The sequence below is a fragment of the Podarcis liolepis genome (genome assembly GCF_965112155.1).
Source record: "Podarcis liolepis genome assembly, chromosome: 11".
Lineage (NCBI taxonomy): Eukaryota > Metazoa > Chordata > Lepidosauria > Squamata > Lacertidae > Podarcis > Podarcis liolepis.
The window spans coordinates 7640051-7661547 of NC_139565.1; the positions used below are offsets into that span (position 1 = coordinate 7640051).

The 21497-nt window shown below is 45.6% G+C and overlaps 2 long non-coding RNA genes and 1 pseudogene across 3 annotated transcripts; all 3 read left to right on the top strand.

Annotated features, from left to right (window-relative positions):
• The first annotated feature begins 246 nt into the window (after positions 1-246).
• On the top strand, positions 247-3228 carry LOC310688533. Its single transcript, XR_014517015.1, has 3 exons — positions 247-742; positions 2012-2099; positions 3126-3228. It is a non-coding gene; the product is annotated as an uncharacterized lncRNA (long non-coding RNA).
• Positions 3229-6424: 3196 nt separating this feature from the next.
• Positions 6425-7351, top strand: LOC310688213 (large ribosomal subunit protein eL33-like; annotated as a pseudogene). Its single transcript has 2 exons — positions 6425-6532; positions 7009-7351. The product of its transcript is annotated as a large ribosomal subunit protein eL33-like (transcript).
• A 3603-nt stretch (positions 7352-10954) lies between these two features.
• Positions 10955-19988, top strand: LOC310688504. Its single transcript, XR_014516977.1, has 3 exons — positions 10955-11067; positions 14337-14532; positions 19254-19988. It is a non-coding gene; the product is annotated as an uncharacterized lncRNA (long non-coding RNA).
• The last annotated feature ends 1509 nt before the right edge of the window (positions 19989-21497 follow it).

Below are 21497 nucleotides of genomic sequence, written 5' to 3' on the forward strand. Positions count from 1 at the left end.
GGGCTGTATTATTGTACACGTGAGTAGCTCGAAACATGCCCTGCTCTTTCTCCCCTACCCACCCACCCACTTTGTTTGGATTATGCAGCCTGGCTGGGCAGCCATCCAAAAGATTCACATTAAATTCTAGCTATATTCAGCACAAAAAGTCATCTAGCATCAGAGGATCAAAGTTACATCAACCAACAAGCACTAAGGAATTGATAAGCTGCTAAAATTAGGTCATCTCCTAGCAGCTGCTTTTGATAGATGAAGTGGAATTTAGCCTCAGGTTTTCTATTTAAAGATCTGTTACAGCATCTTTTCCTGCAGCTACAAGGAGAAACACAGCAACGTATAATGCTTCTGATTAGAGGTTTAATCATTACTTGTTTGCTCTTCTGATTGTTTCAGCCCTGCCACAGATTCCTAGCACGTCACATTTGCAGCTATTTTAGCTACTTTGAACTCACACTGACATGTTCAGAAGGATTTTTAAATTACTGAGATCTAAGTCCATCAAACACTGTTTTTTCTCCCCTTTTTTGTTGGAGAGACGCTTTCGCAGAGTTTGTGTTTCCAAGAAAAGGCGTCTTACGTCCAACGGTGACCTTAACAGTTGCCATAGCTTAAATTTTCCTTAATAGTGTTTCCCTTTTAAGAAAATAATAATCTAATGCTCCATCACAGAGAATGTCTGAATGTTTTTTCTTGCAGACCTACTGGGTGAAATAGCTCTTGCTCTGTCATCTCTACAGAAAGAGTAAGCTATTCAAGTGCTTTTGTAAAAGCAGATTATTAACTTTGAGATAACAGTGTTTGACCACAGTGGATTCGGTGTTCGGATTGCTGCCTCAGGGGCATGGGGCAGAAGGGATGCTGAGGCTGTGATCCAAGACACAATCACCAGGGAGTAAGTGCTGTCAAACCCATTGAGGCTTACTTCCGAGGACTGCACTGGGAGTTTTCAGTAAAGTGGGGAAATATTTGCCTGTTGTTGTTGTTGTTTAATCCTTTAGTCGTGTCCGACTCTTCGTGACCCCATGGACCAGAGCACGCCAGGCACTCCTGTCTCCCACTGCCTCCCGCAGTTTGGTCAAACTCATGCTGGTAGCTTCAAGAACACTGTCCAACCATCTCGTCCTCTGTCGTCCCCTTCTCCTTGTGCCCTCCATCTTTCCCAACATCAGGGTCTTTTCCAGGGAGTCTTCTCTTCTCATGAGGTGGCCAAAGTATTGGAGCCTCAGCTTCAGGATCTGTCCTTCCAGTGAGCACTCAGGGCTGATTTCCTTCAGAATGGATAGGTTTGATCTTCTTGCAGTCCATGGGACTCTCAAGAGTCTCCTCCAGCACCATAATTCAAAAGCATCAATTCTTCAGCGATCAGCCTTCTTTATGGTCCAGCTTTCACTTCCATACATCACTACTGGGAAAACCTTAGCTTTTACTATACGGACCTTTGTTGGCAAGGTGATGTCTCTGCTTTTTTAAGCTGCTGTCTAGGTTTATCAAAATATTTGCCTACTTGGCCACAAATCCTATTGATTCCAGTGGAACTCAGTTTGGTGAACCTGATGCTTAGGATTCCATCTGAGGCAACAAAGGCATCGCTACTTTTTATACTCCTCTAGTGGTGTAGGTGGCGCTGTAGTCTAAACCACTGAGCCTTTTGGGCTTGCCGATTGGAAGGTCGGCGGTTCGAATTCCCACGATGGTGTGAGCTCCCATTGCTCTGTCCCAGCTCCTGCCAACCTAGCAGTTCGAAAGCACGCCAGAGCGAGTAGATAAATAGGTACCGCTGTGGCAGGAAGGTAAATGGCATCTCCGTGCACTCTGGTTTCTGTCACAGTGTCCCGTTGTGCCAGAAGCAGTTTAGTCACGCTGGCCACATGACCTGATAAGCTGTCTGTGGCCTGAAAGCGAGATGAGCGCCGCAACCCCATAGTCACCTTTGACTGGACTTAACCATCTTGGGGTTCTTTACCTTTTATCTTACACTCCTCTCAGTTTGTTGTGTTGCGTTGCTGTTCAGTAAGCACAAATCTGAGGTGCATACGTCCACATTGGCAGAGAAGTGGAAATGAATGCATCACCAAACAAGCAAATGAGGACAAAAGAAGGTATCGTTTTTGCATAAATTTTGCATATGGCATGAATTTTGCATAAACTTTGCATATGAACAGATGCAAATGCAGAAGTAATTACTATAAATTAAATCGAAGCACCATACGCCTAAACCATCAAGGGGGAGACTGTAACTAGGTGGTCTGTGTACCTGCTGATTCTGCTGCCCGGGTGCTGTTTTGGAGGCAATTTCAAGACCTTCCCTGCTCTCTCTTTCTTTCGTATTTTCAAATCAGACTATTCAAATCTAGTCCAACAAATCTAGTCCTGCAATGCAGGAATCTCAGCTAAAGCATCCATGACAGATGGCCATCTAACCTCTGCTTTAAAATCTCCAAGGAAGGAGAGTCAATAACCTAATATGTTCAAGAACCTAATATAATTGTCCGTAACCTAATACATTCTGTGTCAAAGCAACGATTCTTCAACATCAACTTCGTTGGACTGGTCATGTTGTGTGGATGCCTGATTATGGTCTTCCAAAGCAACTATTCTATTCTGAACTAAAAAATGGAAAACGCAGTGCTGGTGTTCAACAAAAGAGGTTAAAAGACTCTCTCAAGGCAAATCTAAAAATATATAATATAAACATTGACAACTGGGAAACACTGGACTGTGAGCGCTCCAATTGGAGAACAGCCTTTACCAAAGGTGTCATGGACTTTGAAGACACTCGGACTCAGGACGAGAAGCATGCTAAGAGGAAGGTACACTTGGCAAATCCACACCGTGATCAACTCCCACTCGGAAACCTATGTCCCCACTGTGGAAGGAGGTGTGGATCCAGAATTGGCCTCCACAGTCACTTGCGGACTCACTGTTAAGACCATGTTCATGGAAGACAATCTTACTCAGCTACGAGCGATCACCAAAAAAGAAAGATATTCTGTGTAAACTCTTTCCAGATATCATTGTATTTATCCAAAGAAAGTCTGCATCTATAAGTTGCCCGTTCATATGTTGCCAACATTGTCATGCTGTCAAGGCATTGATTAAGGTGAATCGTATCTCTTTTCTTCCAGTTCATCATTATAAGTCTCTTGTCCACCATTAGGGCTTCATGGGTCAACATGAGACTCCTGGTCACCTCAGGAGGGAGGGAAGACCACTGTTGGAGGTACGTTTTGTGAAGTGAGATGCAGCGGCTGTTCCATGCTGATTGCTATATTTAACATCATACAATGTATGTATTTGTTCATTCAAAGCAGGGGTGGGGAACCTCTGGGCTTCTTTGTCTGGCCACTGGAGCTTCACAGCCTCTCCTCAGGCTACCCCTCTGACCAGTCCTGCTTCAGACCTTCTGGGAGTGTGTTTGCCTGGCTGAAATGTGTCCTTAAAACTCTAATCATGCCTCCTCCTTGCCTTGATGAAGGCTAGATGGGGGCTGTGGACTGTGAGAAACTAGCTGGCTTCTCAGCATAGCTTCCAGTATACCTGAAGGAGCATCTCCACCCCCATCATTTAGCCTGGACACTGAGGTCCAGCTCTGAGAGCCTTCTGGCGGTTCCCTCACTGCGGGAAGTGAGGTTACAGGGAACCAGGCAGAGGGCCTTCTCGGTGGTGGCACCCTCCCTGTGGAACGCCCTCCCACTAGATGTCAAGGAAATAAACAATCTGACTTTTAGAAGACATCTGAAGGCAGCCCTGTTTAGGGAAGTTTTTAATGTTTGATGTTTTATTGTGTTTTTAATATTCTGTTGGGAGCCACCCAGAGTGGCGGGGTATAAATATTATTATTATTATTATTATTATTATTATTCCTACTTCTCCTCTCTCACTTTGTCGCAGCCTTATTGGAATATCGGTGGCTGATGGAAGGAGGAGCCTGATGGAAAAAAATGGTCAACAGAGTCAATGGGATGGTCCAAAGAAAGCACATCTTCAGATAGATAACTGGAGATCCTCACCCACCATTTCAGATGGGATGAGGATCAGCAGAGGAGCTCAATTTCTGGTGTCACTGACTTTTGTGACCTTCAGATGAGCTGAATGAGCCCACTGATCCTGCAAATCCTAAATGTAATTTTTGTGTTTCCATATGGTGCAGAAACACACATGTAGATTGGTTGGTTGGTTTGTTTGTTTGCTTGCTTGCTTGCTTTAGAAATAGATCCTCCTTCTTGCTCCTGTTATTTACCTAATATGGGCTTCTCTTGCCCATTTAAAAAGTGTAACCGTTTTCCTCCAACCAAGGTTGGAAGGCATGGTGATGTGGAATGCCTGAGTGAGGCAGCATGCTAAATCTTCACTTACGAGTTCTGTGTTTCCTTGTTACATAAACCCCACTTTGTTCCTCCCACCATCATCTTTGCAAGGTTAATAGAGACTTGTGTCATGCAAACTTGCATGAGCCAAGAACCATAATTCAGGGATGGTTTAATGTGGGCGTAAACGAGACAGGGAAGCATTAATTAAAAGGGATGAATAGCAAATGTATGATTTAATTGGATCGGTTCTTAGTACACAGTTGGATTAGCCTTTATGCTAAGTTCTCGGCAGTCTTGTTTCTTGATCTCCTGCCTCTTTCATAAAATTACTCAAGTCTGTTAACAAGTATCAACATTACATTTGAACAGATTTTGCCATGGAACACTATTTTTAAAGACCCAATCCCAAAGATATGCTGAAGGAGGGCAAATGGCTTTCTAGTTTGCAGGATCAACTTTGCTCTTTACCAGAACCTTAAAGTCCACCAACAGGACCCAGATGCGAAACAGGGGCTGCAGGGAGCAACATGGGGCTTCCAGATGACCTATATATTGAGCATTCATTCTTGATTTTTTTGCAGGGAAGTTAGGAGGTGTTGGATCAAAGCAAGCATTATGCTACACTTCCCAGTGCATTAGGATTGCCATATTTCAAACAGTGAAAATCCGGACACACAAAAAATGTTGTTGAGCTTTTTTAGGAAGAAATGGCAAAATTGGCACAGGCTGCCATACGTATAGATTTTCCAGGACATTTTCACCAATTTACACCCAGACACTGCTGCCGATGACTTTCCCGTCACAGCAGAACCTATTAATCTACTTGCACTGGCATGCTTTCAAACTGCTAGGTCGGCAGGAGCTGGGACAGAACAACAGGCGCTCACTCCATCACAGGTATTCGAACCGCTAACCTCCCAATCGACAAGCCCAAGAGGCTCAGTGGTTTAGACCACAGCGCCACCCGCATCCATGCTTGGTACCAGCCCCACAATGGCATGCTGATCGTTACATTAGGAAAGTGGAAGTAAGAATAGTTTCTTGAAGACGGGGCAAGCAGTGTCCCTGCTCACAAACCAAATGCAGTTTTGTGTGATTACTTGTATATTTACTTGCTCGTGTGTGCATGCATGTGTCCTTCAGAGTACCCGGCAGATATCTGCGGGGCTCCCTAATACATTAAATTCATACTGGGATCCTGAACTGAAACCCGGCTTGTTTTCAAGTATTCACTGCTAATAACATCACAAAGAATATACATGTTTATTTACAGACTTCAAATTCTCACTTGCTGCATTTGCTCAGTTGGTGTCAAACTACACACACACACACACACACACACACACACACAGGAAAGTAAGTTTCCTCTTGGCACATCTTGCATAATTCTGATTCCTTGCTGAGACGACAGACTTAACATTCCAGCAATCAGTGCTGCCCGGATCAATAGCTCCAGAACAGCGGATGCAAAACCGTGGCCTTTCCCTATCAACATCCATGGAAATAAAAGGAGAGAGAAAATATTTCCTATCCCCACTTCCTTGGCCACATAGAGATCCGATTCCATCACTCCCAAATGTATAAGAATCCCCTTTCATATGCAAATAGCCCGTTTGCTTTATAGTTGCAGCCAAACAGTTGTGCGGCATTTGTCATAAAAGAGATATTTTAATCACAGGAGACTGCTTTTCCATTGTATCGAACAGGTGCCTTCTAATAGCGTCTGCATTGTGACACCCAAGTCCTGATAATGTGAGCACCCTGCAGGAGGAAAACGTTGCATAGAAACGGAGGCGTTCGTCTTGCGGTTGGGGTTCGTGGTTTCCTATGATATGTATAGCATCACTGCCAGGACCAAACAGAGGAGAAGCTGGAGTTCATTATAGCAAGCCTGACTGATGTGGTAGCTTTTGGCCCTGGGGTTTTTTTTAGGAGAAGATGGGAACACATGGAGGGCTTTTCTGTGTGGCAGAAATGCAGCTTTGGGTGGTTCCATCGATGACTTGGCGCCATTCCGGTTCTGTTTCGAGGCAGCCTGAACAGTAAACCGGCTTGACCCCAACACATGCTGTTTGGGGACACTGGGGCTAAACATTACGAAACAGACACAGCCTATGCAGTCCGGTGCCACGAAGCAGAGTGGGGAACCCCCGGTCTGCAGGCCAGATGTGGTCCCTGAAATCCCCCCATCCAACATCCCCCTGGAGAATGAAGACAGATTGGTTTAGAAATTCTCGGTATGTTGTACGCTGAAAGAAAATTACTGTATTTTTTGCTCTCTAAGACTCACTTTTTCCCTCCTAAAAAGTAAGGGGAAATGTGTGCGCATCTTATGGAGCGAATGCAGGCTGCGCAGCTATCCCAGAAGCCAGAACAGCAAGAGGGATCGCTGTGCAGTGATCCCTCTTGTTGTTCTGGCTTCTGAGATTCAGAATATTTTTTTTCTTGTTTTCCTCCTCCAAAAACTAGGTATGTCTTATGGTCTGGTGCGTCTTATAGAGTGAAAAATACGGTATATGAAAATGTTGTATCTGTGGTATTTGACTCCTAATAAGTTAGTGCAAATGTATAATACAAGTACGAATACCTGCTGGAAATGCAAAGTAAAAGAAGGTACCTTTTTATCATATGTGGTGGTCGTGGCTCTTTCTCGCCGCCATCTTGGCTCGGTGATGCTGAGGACTGGCAGGCTGTGTAGTCCAAGGCCACTTCTGCTGGCTACAAGCGAGGTCTTTGAAACCAGAGAGAGAACAGCTCTTCTGAAAATTGAGGGAGTTTTTTCCCGTAATGAGACAGAATTCTATTTGGGCAAGAAATGCACCTATGTGTGCAAAGCAAAAAACAACACTGCGACTCCTGGTGGCAAACCCAACAGGACCAGAGTGATCTGGGGAAATGTGACCTGTGCCCATGGAAACAGCAGCACGGTGCAGGCAAAGTTCCACTCCAACCTACCTGCCAAAGCCATTGGACACAGGATCTGAGTGATGCTGTATCCATCTAGAGTCTAAATTTAGAGTGAAAATAAAATTAAGATTGTATTCAAAATAAACAAATAATGTGGTGGTCGTGCAAGGTAATAAAAGCATTCTGGGAAATGATATATAATGAACTGGAAAAAATGTTTAAAATAACCTTTGTAAAAAAACCACCCAGAAGCCTTTCTGTTAGTAATTGTAGCTACCGACATCCCATACATCTTTATGTGTGCGACAACAGCCGCACAGATGCTATTAGTCCAGAGATGGAAAGAAGATAAAGCCCCGACCAGAGAGGAATGGCAAACCAAGCTGCTCGATTATGCCAAAATGGTAAAACTGGCCGGAAAGCTCAGGAACCAAGAAGACCAAAACATCAAGAAAGAATGGGAAACATTTATAATTTATTTAGGAGACCACTGTAAGCAGATGAAAACATTAGCAGGATTCTAATAACACTTGTAATGTAACAACTACTATGGACAATATGGAGAGATATAAAATATGGATGAGAAATAATATGGAGCTGAAAATGTTGACAATAGGACCCAGGGAGGATATGATGGGAAGTCTGGCAATTCCGAGAAATCTTTAAATATGGATATGTATTTGGTATTGTTGTATCTTTACACTTGTAAAAGCAAATTATTATTATTATTATTATTATTATTATTATTATTATTATTATTATTATTAAAAAGACAGATTGGTTTATTTTCTATTTGCACACCAGAGGGACTGAGTTGGTCCCAGCGTTTGGGGGGGGGGGGGCTGTCGTGCTTAGACCAACAAGGCCCGACAAATGGATGAGAGGACTCAACTTTTAGAGCAAAAGAGGTACAGTGGTGCCCCGCAAGACGAATGCCTCGCAAGACGGAAAACTCGCTAGACGAAAGAGTTTTCCGTTTTGGAGGTGCTTCGCAAAACGAATCTCCTATGGGCTTGCTTCGCAAGAGGAAAATGTCTTGCGAGTTCCTGCGGGGTTTTTTTTTCCTCCCCCCCTTTTTCTAAGCCGCTAAGCCGCTTATCAGCTGATCCAATAAGCCGCTAAAAGCTGCTAATAGCGCTAATCCGTCAATGGGGTTGCTTCGTAAGACGAAAAAAACGCTAGACGAAGAGAATCACAGAACGGATTCTTTTCGTCTTGCGAGGCACCACTGTACATGGCTTCCCTCCCAGTTTCTGTCCACTCTCCCCCCTCCCCCCCCCCCGGTGGATTCTGGTACTTGAAGTATCTGGCACTGGGATATTGTGCCTTTTTTGCTCTAAAAACAGACACCAATCCCTGTAGTCTACATAATCAGAGTGCATGCCTCTGTCACTATCCTGTGTCATTTATTCCATAGGGACTGGCTGACTTATTAAACCTATTTAATGGAAGTTGTTTGTTGTATACAGTTCACAATCCTGTTATTACAAGCATTCCTTTTCTGTGGCTTGTCCCACACACCGACACAGGCAAAATTGATCTGTAGCCGTTTGTTGAGTATTTGCAGTGATGCACCACAATGCTCCAGCTAGCTAATTCTGCAGGCAGTACTTCTGGGATTGCAAAACTGGAACAAGAATGGCCAAGCTGTACTGAGTCAGATTCTCAAACCTTTATTGGCGTACGGACCGTACTGAGTCTTTCTTACCACATTCTTTCCTCCATTGCAACGGCCTCTCGTGTTCCTGCCATCATTCCTGCAAAGTACAGGGAAAGAATTCACACTTGCTTCTGGCACTGCACATGATGTCCCAAGACACTCAACAGGGTGTACCTTCACAGCAAACAGATATGGGAAAGTACCACTTTTCCAAACTTCCCCGCCTGGCTCTACTGGTGAAATGAATACTTAGCTCAGTCGTGACACAATGTCCCTAGTTCTTGTGTTTAAAAGATCTGGGGTTACTGGGTTTCCTCTGGCAAGAGAAAGGATTTGAGTTGAGTGAAGTTCACATAAGTAGATGCTGCCTTGTTGCACTGGTATACAGACAGCACTTAAGAATCGGTGTAGGAGCAACTTGTTACATTGAACAAGCGTGCATTCTGAATACAGTGGTGCCCCGCAAGACGAATGCCTCGCAAGACGGAAAACTCGCTAGACGAAAGAGTTTTCCGTTTTGGAGGTGCTTCGCAAAACGAATTTCCTATGGGCTTGCTTCGCAAGACGACAATGTCTTGCGAGTTCCTGCGGGGGTTTTTTCTCCCCCCCCTTTTTTCTAAGCCGCTAAGCCGCTTATCAGCTGATCCGATCAGCAGATAAGCCGCTAAAAGCAGCTAATAGCGCTAATCCGCTAATCCATCAATGGGCTTGCTTCGCAAGACGAAAAAACTGCTAGACGAAGAGAATCAGAGAACGGATTCTTTTCGTCTTGCGAGGCACCACTGTACCTGAGTTTGCAAATAAATGAGCAAGCAAATTGGTTCTCCTTCTCCCCTTGTGCTGTTATACTAATGCGCAGCATAGATTTGCACAAGAATGGGGCTTCAATAAGGCAGGAATGCCCAACCGCACAAGCCCAGTACAACCTCTACGGAAAGCAAACAAATAAAATCTTTAACGGTGATGTGAATAAGAACAACAACAAAAAATAATCCCGTGACAGACATTGTGGCAAGAAAGAGTCCATATCACAGGGATTATTTATAACCCAACATTATGCTACATCAGCTCTCTTTTTGCTTTCTATAGCTAAGGGATCCTGAACCTGCCATAAATATGTAAGGACCTTTTTGTGTCATTTTATCTGTAGGACACATGTATAAGCACAACCATAAATGCATTCATTTCCTTCTACTGCACAAACTCAGAAATTGGTTGGCAACACCCAACCAGTACATGTGGCTTTTGGAATCACTGCAAGAATTTTAAAAAACAATAATAATGCCGTTGTTTCTAGTCCTGAAGCTTTGGCAAGTTTGAAAAATGTGAGGGTATGTATTTCAAAAGGTTCACATCAACAAAACTAGAGAATATTTAATTGTGCCTGGGAACCCAGGTTTCTGAAGCTTATTCCAATTATTTTAGCAGGCACTGTTCTTAAGGCTACTAAGCTTAACAATTTTGTATTCCAGAACAAACGTGTTGCCCTGTTCATGCAAATGGTCTTAATTTCATGAAGCCAAAACAGGCAAATGACACACATTATAAATGTGTAAACAAACCTGGCAATACATTTTTACAAAGCGTTAAAACACAAATGTGGAACATTGTTACCTAGACGTTTCCAGAGCCAGGGAGCGAAGTAGCCCAGAGATCCTTCATTCTATTGACATTTGAGAACTGTGACCTAAGTACTGGAGGCCTGCCTGGGGTCTCCTAAATATGTGGCAGTGAGGGCAGACCGACCCCTGTGAATCCCTCTTGCCTCTTTGGTCCACCATGTCCTGATCTCACCTCCTGAAATTGAGAGTAAATTTATTAGGATGATGAAAACGCTGGCAACGGTTGTGGGCATCGTTAACATTGGGTCTTCGCTTCAAGAAATGACCTTATTGGTAGGGTATTAATTTGTTAGGTTGAGAGGGTTCGCTTGGAGTATACTTTAGGACACGGTCACTCTATCCCTTGCAAATAAGCCTTAAAATAAACAGAAACAGAGGCAGAGTTCCAAAATTATTCTAAAAAGCTGTTTCATAACTACTGTGCTTACCAAGCCAGATATTAAATAGTCCACAATGTTTTCTAAGGACATTTGAGAGGCTCTTCCCATCCCACCCTCTGCAGTGATCACAACTTACATAACAAGACTGTTCACCATACTGGAAGAACTGAGCCCCCAAAGCAAACCAGGTACATTTATAGACCACATAAGAGGATTTTTATTTTTATTTTTTGCTATCTATTCTTTCTTATGCTGGGTGAATCTTGGAATTTATTGTTTGCATCTGTGGGTTAGCACTTCATCCAAGGCTAAATATACTCAGCATTTGAAAATCCACAGCAGATTCTGGTTTCAAAACAAAGAATTGAAATTTTGTCATTCTGGAGAAACAATTGAGAATATTTATTCAACCAACTGACAATAAAAACCAGAAGGAGAAAGGGAACTGTACACAGCAACCTAATCCTTTGGACACTGAATGTCTTGACCCAGGCTATGTTGGGTTTTTGAGTCTAAACCAAAAACAGTGCCAGCAAAATCATGCGAACTACAAAATATATCTTTACCAAAATGAAAGATGAGGTTATCTGGAGGCTAGACATAATAATAATAATAATAATAATAATAATAATAATAATAATAATAATAATAATAATAATTTATTTATTTATACCCCACCCCACCCACTCTGGGTGGCTTCCAAAAAAATTTAAAATACTGTAATACATCAAACATTAAAAGCTTCCCGAAACTAGACCAGCCTGATCCCAGACTTGATGCTATATGGACTCAGAATGGGTGAAATAATCTCTGTTTCATTGCACACATGACCAAAAAGCTTTTGATGCTGACTAGTCTGAACTCATGGGTAACTCGGAAGGTACAGCTGCTCAGGGAACAAGACAATGCACAGCCCACCTTCTATGAGGGAAGGGAAATTCATCTGTTTGGCTAGGATTTAAACTTCACCCAGATGATGGCTACATACCTTTCAACATTTCTCCAATGAAAATAGGGACGTCCTATGGGCATTTGTCCCGGGATGTAGGGAAACTTGGGGGGGGGGGGGAGAAGAAGGAGAAGGAGAAGAAGAATTTGGATTTGATATCCCACTTTATCACTACTCAAAGGAGTCTCAAAGCAGCTAACAATCTCCTTTCCCTTCCTCCCCCACAACAAACACTCTGTGAGGTGAGTGAGGCTGAGAGACTTCAGAGAAGTGTGACTAGCCCAAGGTCACCCAGCAGCTGCATGTGGAGGAGCGGGGAAGCGAACCCGGTTCACCAGATTACGAGTCTACCGCTCTTAACCACTACACCACGCTGGCTCTCAGGGGACAGCAAGCCGGCAGCGAGGATGCTGAAGGAAGAATACATAGTAGGTAACATGCTAAGAAAGAGGACCAAACAATGGAGAGGTGAAGAAAGAGACTTCAAGAAACAAAAATAGATGGTGAAACCAAAGAAACTTCACAATGCTTAAGATGAAGAAGGGCTCTATGCTATTGGGAGCAAGAGAGGAACACTAGGAAGCCTGGCTCTGGACAGAGTCTCACCCTTTTGACCCAGATCACAGCTTGAGGATGTCGCTAAGTCCAGCACTGGGCATTCAGGTGGTTTGACAGTTTGCAGTGACTTTCATGAATTTTGGCTGCTCTACAGTACAGTGGTGCCTCGCAAGACGAAATTAATCCATTCTGCGAGTCTCTTCGTCTAGCGTTTTTTTCGTCTTGCGAAGCAACCCTATTAGCGGCTTAGCGCTATTAGCGGCTTAGCGGCTATTAAAGGCTTAGCGGATTAGCGGCTAAAAGGCTATTAGTGGCTTAGCGGCTTAGAAAAAGGGGGGGAAAGCGGAAAAAAATCGGAACACTCGCAAGACGTTTTCGTCTTGCAAAGCAAGCCCATAGGGAAAATCGTCTTGCGAAGCAGCTCAAAAACAGAAAACCCTTTCGTCTAGCGGGTTTTCAGTCTTGCGAGGCATTCGTCTTGCGGGGCACCACTGTACATGGGATTGACCCAGAAGAGCATTTGTGAACCGTACCCTTAACTCATCCAAAATGTGGTGGACAGATTGACTGTGGTTGACCACTGAGAAAATGTCATACCAGAATGGAAAGCGCTTCACCGGCTGCCAATTTCTTTCCAGGTTCAATTCCAGATGCCAGGTTTTGCCTTCAGATTTGTAGATGGCCTGGCCCAGGTATTGAAATGAGTGTCTACTTCCACCTGAGCCTATCAATCGAGATCTTTTGAGAGCCCCACCTTCTACCTTGTGAGTGGTGGCTGAAGAAAAGGCCTTTTGTGGTAGTATCCAAGCTTATGATCCAGTGTGGACTATGAGATCATCATCTTAGGCATTTCTCTGAGGACAGTCCAGAGGGTGGTGATGAGAGAACAGGCATTTTCCGCAGTTGCTCCCCAGAGAGACCCATCAGGCATAATTTTGTCATTATTTTGGTGCCAGGCAAAGGAGATTTTTGCTTTCCCCAACATTTTGGCTGCATCAGTGATTGAATATATATATGATGATGTCTTTAATATTGTTATGTCTTTTTATTACTGCCTTTTATCCTCGTTGCAAACTGCACCAGGACTTTTTGTTGCGGGAAGCAATTCGTAAGTTGAATAAACCTTGGTATTCAAAATGCCCACCCAGCAAAGCACTCACAGGTTGCAAGAACCAACCTTCCACGTTCTGTTAGGCCAGCATAGAAGGCAGAAGTGACCCAGGCAACCCTGTCAATACTGTAAGGCATGATAGACTCACTGGTCCAAGTTTCCAGTGGGTAAGGTAATATTCCTCTGGAATGCTCTGCAATGACTCTTTAACGAGACGACGTGCTGTCAATATGCAAGATGACACTTGGCGAATGAAAAGCATCCAGAAAGAGCACTCTGCAGTGAAGCTATTTCTTTGAAACCTATGCCATTCCCCTAGGCTACCTTTGACATATTATTTTGGGTGGAAGTGGTAAAGAGACCCACCAAAATGATTTTGGTAATGCTCTTCTATCAATTGAGCCATGTTCCTCCAGCCTCAATCAATCCCTCCTTCAGTGCTTGCAAACCAGCTCTTTGTTAACTCACTTACATTATTGTGCAGTCCTCCCCAAGAGAGCTTTCTGATTACAAATGGATTTCTTTTTTTACCCTTGGGCATCGTGTCAACTGACCAGCATGAATCCTGAATTTTGGAAAGAGTCATTAAGCAAAGCGGCAACCAAGCAGCTGGAACAGCTTCCCATCATGAGGAGCAGTAATATAGCATGCGGGAGGGGGCAAAAGGGGCAGTTTCCCCAGGTGCAAATTTGTTAGGGGTGCAAAATTTCAACATCCGGTGCTGCCTCAATACTGCTGTGTGCTTCCGACACTGGGCTCTATTAAAATGGCTTCTCCATGCGAACCAGGAAGTGACATCTGCAGATAACAGAATGACTCTTCTTTTCTTATCTCTGCAGTTTCAATCTCTTGGGTGACATGGATGTCATTAGGCAGTTGAATGTGCATGCGTACTCCATCCATTTCCTTCTCACCATGCGGCCCCGGGTACTGGCAAACCACGCTACACCACTGATGAGGAGGACATTCTGCTAGAAGCAAAGGTGGTACTCAAAACCACCTTGAGGACCTGGTCTAAAATGCTGCACCCTCAAGGTGAGTGTAGGCAGGGCTTTTTCAGGTGGAACTCACCAGAAGTGAGTTTCGGCACCTCTTTGGTGCATTCCAGCACCTCTGTAGTATTGTGGCACAGCAGCACAGCGATTGGTGTGGTGCAGCAGAGGGAGCCATCGTAAGGTGCCAAAACCGTTGGTAGGGTGAGTGGGTGAAGAAGAGAAGATTACTTAGGGGCAATCTCTCCCCCCCCCAAAAAATAGCTCAACAACCTTGACTGCGTGCTCAACAAAGTTTGGTTGGTTGGTCCCCCTAAAAAAAAGCCAACAAGTTCAGGAACCTCTTCTTCAAAATAAATAAATACCGTATTTTTCGCTCTATAGGATGCACTTTTCCCCCTCCAAAAATTAAGGGGAAATGTGTGTGCATCCTATGGAGCGAATGCAGGCTTCTTGGCTTCAGCAATAGCAACACGAAGCCTCCAAAGCGCAGAGGGAGTGCTCCCTCCGCGCTCTGGAGGCTTTGCGTTGCTTTCGCTGAAGCCTGGAGTGCGAGAGGGGTCGTGCACAACGACCCCTCTCGCTCTCCAAGCTTCAGGGATAGCCGCCTGAAGCCTTCGGAGTGCAGCGCGAGTTCCAGCTGTGCTCCGCAGGCTTCAGGTTCCTTTCGCTGAAACCAGGAGAGCCTTGCTCTCCCGGCTTCAGCGAGGGAGAGCTGCGCAGTGCCCCTTCAGCCAAGCGGGAGGAGAAATGGAAGGGGCTCCGTTTCTCCTGCCACTTCGCTGAAGGGGCGATGAGCAGAGAGGGGGAGAATTTTTTTTCTCTTGTTCTCCCCCTCTAAAACAAGGTGCGTCCTATGATCAGGTGCGTCCTATAGAGCGAAAAATACAGTAAATGCCCTGACAAATAAACAGAAGTGTCAAGTGAAAGCTAGAGGGATAGGAAGCAATGGGAATGAATTTCAAAGAAAGAGACCCAATGGACAAGTGGGAGGTTGAGGGGCACCTGATTATCCTGGAATTGTATGCAATTGTATGAGAAAGAGAATGACAGCCAGCAACTCTAAGTTTGCACACAGCTTGGGGTACTTGGGGACAGCCAGAACAGCCCAAACTGGCATTCTGGACAGACTTCCAAATAACCCATGCTGCTTCCTTCTGATTAGCTCACTATATTCTTTCCTTTTGGCTGATGGGCGCATGATTGCAGCCTCGAGGAGGAACGGCTGCAACCTGAGACTCTTTGGCAGCGAGCGATACTGGGTAACTCAGGTTCATCTGCCTGACATCTTTTCCACAGCCAGGCTGCCACCTCTAAAAAGGATTTAAGGAACAGTGGTCAGATATATCACAGGATCAAATGCGCAACTGTGGTCATGATGCCCATATGATTACTGCAGATGGAAGCTGGTGAAACTTCAGAGACATTATGGCAGGGCTCCAATTTATCAAGCATACATGGTTGGCAAGCAATCGCCGGCCAGTCTTTGCCAGAGGGACCAATATTGGCAATTGGAGGCACTTCATTTTAACATTTCAAAATTTACTCCATTCCCCCTCTTTCTACGATTCCTTAAATTTGCTTTTAATATCTTCTGCATATCCAAATTAACTTAATTTACTCATTTATTCATCTTCTTTAAATATACACGCTTATGAAACTGCAGGTTATCACAATATTCCTGCCAATGTTTTTATCTGTTTATAATTTATATGTAAATATTCAATAAACCATTTTCATTCTTTTATTGGTGTACTTTCAACATGGTAGACACCACTTACAAAGCAGAGTGCTTCTCTCCCCACATTTTCTGTAAAAAGAGCATCAATTTTGGCCTACCCCTTCCATAAGCAACCTGCAGGACACTGAGTGAACAATAAGAACAATTTTATTATGTATACCCCACATATCTGATTGGGTTGCCCCAGCCACTCTGGGTGGCTTCCAGCATACACAAAAACATAATAAAATATTAAACATTAAAAACCTTCTTATAACTTCAGATGTCTTCTCCTTCAGATCTCCTTGACATCTGGTGGGAGGGTGTTCCACAGGGTGGGTGCCACTACCAAGAAGGCCCTCTGTCTGGTTCCCTGTAACTTCACTTCTTGCAATGAGGGAACCGGCAGAAGGCCCTAGGAGCTGGATCTCAGTGTCCAGGCTGAACAATGGGGGTGGAAACGCTCCTTCAGATATACTGGACCGAAGCTGTTTGGGCTTTAATGATCAGCACCAACACTTTGAATTGTGCTCGGAAATGTACTGGGAGCCAATGTAGGTCTTTCAGGACCAGTGTTATATGGTCTCAGCGGCCGCTCCCAGTCACCAGTCTAGTTGCCACATTCTGGATTAGTTGTAGTTTCCAGGTCACCTACAAAGGTAGCCCCACGTAGAGCGCATTGCAGTAGTCCAAGCGAGAAATAACCAGAGCATGCACCACTCTGGCAAGACAGTGTGCAGGCAGGTAGGGTCTCAGCCTGCGTACCAGATGGAGCTGGTAGACAGCCGCCCTGGACACAGAGTTGACCTGCCCCTCCATGGACGGCTGCAAGTCCAAAATGACTCCCAGGCTGCACACCTGGTCCTTCAGGGGCACAGTTACCCCATTCAGGACCTGGGAGTCCTCCACTCCTGCCCACCTCCTGTCCCCCCAAAACAGTACTTCTGTCTAGTAGGAAGGAAAATCTGTTGGGACAGACTAAAGGGTATGTGAGGAAAAGCCATACACATAGAGGCATAAAGTAATGATGATGATGATGATGATGATGATGATGATGATGATAATTTCATCCAAAATCAAGCCACATCCTAGTTTCACTGTTAAAAATCTCACTGTGTTCATTTAATACAGAGGCAACAGCACTAACTTACAGCACTATCCAAACCCAAGATCCAGCAGGATGAGAGAGTTTGGATTTGGCCAACCTTGGGCTTTCCTATCTACATTGGCCTGAAGTCCCTCACTGCAGCTCATCTGGGGCAGCTGAAACCTGTGCAACTTGCACCAGTCTAAGTCCCCCAAAGGGACATTGTGGCAGAGAGCTGAGGGCGGGACACAACAAACCCTCTTCTGCTCAGTCATGTGACCTAGGGCCCAACCCTCAAAACCCGGGCCCACACTCACCTGCCACTTCTACTGGCAGTAGCCTCTCCCAGGGAGAGTTAGGAATGTTGAAGTTAGGAAGATACTGAAGAGCATCCATTAGAAGTGAGACGTGATCCAAAACAGTGCTAAAATGACAATTGCTAATCTCCCTATTGCAATAAATAAATGATGGCTGTGGCCAAGATCTATTTGACGTTCTGGACATCAGACTCTCTTACCAACTGGACTGCCTTCTCCCTTAGAGTAGAGATAGGGAAAGGACCCCGTGGACAGTTAAGTCCAGTCAAAGGCGACTACAGTGGTACCTCGGGTTACATACGCTTCAGGTTACATATGCTTCAGGTTACACACTCCGCTAACCCAGAAATAGGGCTTCAGGTTAAGAACTTTGCTTCAGGATAAGAACAGAAATCGGGCTCCGGCGGCGCAGCGGCAGATGGAGGCCCCATTAGCTAAAGTGGTGCTTCAGGTTAAGAACAGTTTCAGGTTAAGAACGGACCTTTGGAACGAATTAAGTACTTAACCTGAGGTACCACTGTATGATAGAAGACACTCCTAGCCGCTGAGGTAGATGCACACAGGAGCACCCCAAGACTACTAACTTGCTGTTTCAGGGGAAGCATGACCCTATCCAAAGCAAATACAGTGGTACCTCGGGTTACATATGCTTCAGGTTACATACGCTTCAGGTTACACACTCTGCCAACCCATAAATAGTGCTTCAGGTTCAGAACTTTGTTTCAGGATGAGAACAGAAATCGTGCTCCTGGGGCGCGATGGCAGCAGGAGGCCCCATTAGCTAAAGTGGTGCTTCAGGTTAAGAACAGTTTCAGGCTAAGAACAGACCTCCGGAACAAATTAAGTACTTAACCCAAGGTACCACTGTAATCGACCCATTATCTGGACCCTTGGCCTTCCCACCGGCCCATTAAATGCCCCATTCCAAGGCTTCCCAATGGTTCCCACTGGCAGGGTTCCAGACAACATCACTCCTGTCTGCCTGTTCAGTGAATGGACGGGAGAGCTTTGCGCCGGTGGATTGGCACTGATATCACTCTGCTGGCAATGGGGTGAGCTGGCGGAGGTTGCCAAGGCTGCCCCTCTGCCCAATGCCACTCTCCACCCAAAGGGGATTTGCATTGCACAGTTAACTCTCACTTCGTCTCTCTCAATCTTTGGAGGATTTAATTCTGCAGGGAAAGCCAGCTGGTCCCTTCCCCTGTCATTAAATGCTCCTAAATCGATTGAATTAAAGATGGCCGAAGCCCTGCAGAGAATCAGCTCAGCTTTTCATCTCCCCCATTCGGCTGCTCGCTCCATTCAGCAACCGATCTGCCAGTCACCCAAGTCGCTCTGTTTCCTCTCTCACACACCCCGGCTCTTGCTTTCCCAGCCATATAGGACATGTAAGTCTGCTTCAGTCTCATTCAACTTGACACCTGTTTCGTTTTAAAAGAGGCTCCTATAAATAGAAGAGGGAATGCAAATCTCGGTGGCTTTGCACTGTATTCTGGAAAAAGCAACTTGCAACCCCGTGGGAGGGGGGAGGGAAGCGAGAAGGAGGGGGGAAAGAGACACTATCTTGCCTCAAAACATGGCAGCTCTATTTAAGGGCCGTTGCTTATAATTTAAATGCTCATTTCTTTTTCTATTTTCAGATCCTCCCTGGGATTTTAGGAATGTTGAGACGTGCTGCTTATAAAGCCCTAAGTACAAGATGGTCACGGACGGCTGGAAGGAGGCATGTTCTAATGGAAACAAATCACTTGTCAGAGAGCAGCCTTCAAACTTTGAACAAAAGCTCAAAGGGCTCAGGAAAAGAGACATGTTGGTTGGCTTCTAAGGCCCGGGTGCACGTTCACAGCCCCCCTTCACCAAAAGCTCTGTGGTTATTTAATGCAAGGTTAATTTACGTCCATAATTTGGAAGAGGTGCTGCGACGTCAGCATTCCCTGTTAAAAGGAAATCCGTGGGATTTCCATCCTTCCAAGCTCAACTTGACTTTGCAAAACAAGATCGTGGCTCAACTGGAGTCTGTGCTTTCTAGGGAGTCTCTGAGAAATACATTTGAAACCTCCCCAAAACGCGTCCCTTCCTCTTGTTTCAAACATGCCAGCTGCTTTCCATTACAAAATCTTTCTTTCAGCTGTAGGGTCTTGTTTAGTATATACCGTAATTCTCTATGGTAGAACTGGGATGGGTTCCTCTTGTCAATGAGGTGATATCTCTAGTCAAAGTGGGACGCGGGTGGCACTGTGGTCTAAACCACTGAGCCTCTTGGGCTTGCTGATCAGAAGGTCAGCGGTTCAAATCCCTGTGATGGGGTGAGCTCCTGTTGCTCGGTCCCAGCTCCTGCCAACCTAGCAGTTCAAAAGCATGTCAGTGGATATGAGCCCCACTGTGATGGCCTGGGATTCCGATTCAGAGGATGAACCGGAGGAATCCCAGCCTGCACAGGAGTCCCCGCCTCCAGGGCCGGCTGAACTGGGGCAGGGCCTTGATTCTGAGGTGCCTACACCTGTGCCGGATCCTCAGGAGCAGGCACCAGGTGAATCCATTCTGGCTCCAGAGGTGGTTGAGGACTCAGTGCCTACAGGTGAGTCTCCTGGGCCCAGTAACCCTTCAGCCTCTCCTGAACTGCAGAGGCTCAGGGCAGAGAGGCGAAGGGAACTGGTTTCTCCCAGGAGGAGTGCTCGCCTTAAGGCCAGGAGAGGCGGGTCTCATGGGGGCCGGGACCGCTCCTGGCCTCAGAGAAGATAAAGGCCAGTCAGCACGATCCCAGGTTGCGGAAGCAACGTTGTTGTTGAGTACCTGCTCCTACCCGGACCCAGACCTGACCTTCCAGTGTTCCTGATCCCCGCCCAGCTTCCTGCTTCTGACCTTCCAGCGTTCCTGTTCCCGCCCAGCTTCCTGCTTCGGACCTTGCCTCGCTCCTTGTGAACTGTTTCCATGCTAGTGACTCAGGACTGAACTTTGACTACGATAATGGTAACCTTCCCCCCCCCCCCCCCGGGGACCAGCACACCCACATTTGGCAAAAAGATTCCGGCATTGTAAGGGGTTGGGCTAGATGACCCTCATGGTCCCTGATTCCCTGATTCCATGAAACCAATATCCCCCCCTCCCAAGGGCTCCATCTATTTATGAATATCTACCTTTCACACATCACATTTGTGCACATGCAAACACCATTCTGCCTCAACCACATTTGAACCCCCCCCCCCATTTACTCACACAAACATATACCAGCCAATATCCAAAAACATGACACCCATTCATGTTCATGCCCTGACCTCAGTACACAAAGATCCACTGGCTTCTGTTGACTGTCTTTCAAAGGTGAACTTCCATCAGCCGCCATCCACAAACATCAGTCTGCTTTAGCCACTGGCTTCCATCCACCAACATCTGCCAGGTTCTCTTAGGTCCATCATCAGACATCCACCAGCTTCCAACCACAGCTACCAGCAGACTTCAAGCAGCCAAACTTGCATTATTAACGCTCCCTAACATCCCACTGCCAGAGGATTGCCTCCTTCCATTCACCAGTTTGCCTCCTCCAAGTGGAAGAAACCTGGGCAGTGCTGAATGTCACATCTATTGCCAGGTGTGTCCTGCTGGAAATAGAAAAGGGCTTTCCCCCTTGCCTGCCTTTATATCCACTCAGTTGCCAAGGGCTTTTGTGACATCACAAGAAACCCACAGCCAATGGCAACAGCTGGGGAGGCATCATCTTCAATGCTTTGAGCCTCACAATGGTGAGTGGACCTATCAGTGATTGTGTGCTTGTTTATTCAGGAAGTGGGTGGCCCTGTGGTCTAAACCACTGAGACTTTTGGGCTTCCCAATAAGAAGACTGGTGGTCCAAATCCCTGTGACAGGGTTAGCTCCCATTGCTCTGT